This window comes from Trypanosoma cruzi (assembly GCF_000209065.1).
Source record: "Trypanosoma cruzi strain CL Brener chromosome Unknown tcruzi_1047053445951, whole genome shotgun sequence".
NCBI classification, from domain to species: Eukaryota; Euglenozoa; class Kinetoplastea; order Trypanosomatida; family Trypanosomatidae; genus Trypanosoma; species Trypanosoma cruzi.
Genome location: NW_889735.1, coordinates 1 through 468, shown reverse-complemented (window position 1 = coordinate 468; position 468 = coordinate 1). Strand labels below are relative to the sequence as shown.

General features: G+C 55.6%; 1 non-coding gene across 1 annotated transcript, besides 2 other annotated features; it reads right to left on the bottom strand.

Annotated features, from left to right (window-relative positions):
* Nucleotides 1-330: 330 nt before the first annotated feature.
* Nucleotides 331-373: a microsatellite.
* Nucleotides 374-388: 15 nt separating this feature from the next.
* Nucleotides 389-412: a microsatellite.
* On the bottom strand, nt 413-468 carry Tc00.1047053445951.10. The gene has a single exon (XR_008254495.1). It is a non-coding gene; the product is annotated as a spliced leader RNA, 5' partial (transcript).

Here is a 468-nt window from a genome sequence, read left to right as displayed (position 1 = left end):
TCCCAGGCCACACTGGGGAGGAGTCAGGGTCCGGGACGTCGGCCCCGGGATAGCCCCGTGGACGGCGTCAGGGGGCGGAAAAGACGCACATGGCGAGTGTGGAACAGCAAATGCAGCCGAGTGTGCGAGCAAGGCAAAACCCCCGGAAAACACAGGAAGAAGCGCGGCATACGCGGAAAAAAGGCGAATAAAAGGATCGAGCCGGAGAAACCCCAAACCAAACCAAAGATGCAGGCAATAGCACCCATGAAGCGAAAATGAGGGGGCCCGAAGGAGGTGGCGGACACGCAACGTGGGGGGGGGGGGCACCCGCACAAGGGGGTACGGGGCTATATATATATGGGTATATATATATAGGGGTATATGTATATATGGCGGACAGCCCCCCAAAAAAAAAAAAAAAAAAAAAAAAGGGGTCCGTAGACCCCGGTCAAAAGAAATTGACCAAACATAACCGCCAGAGGCGGG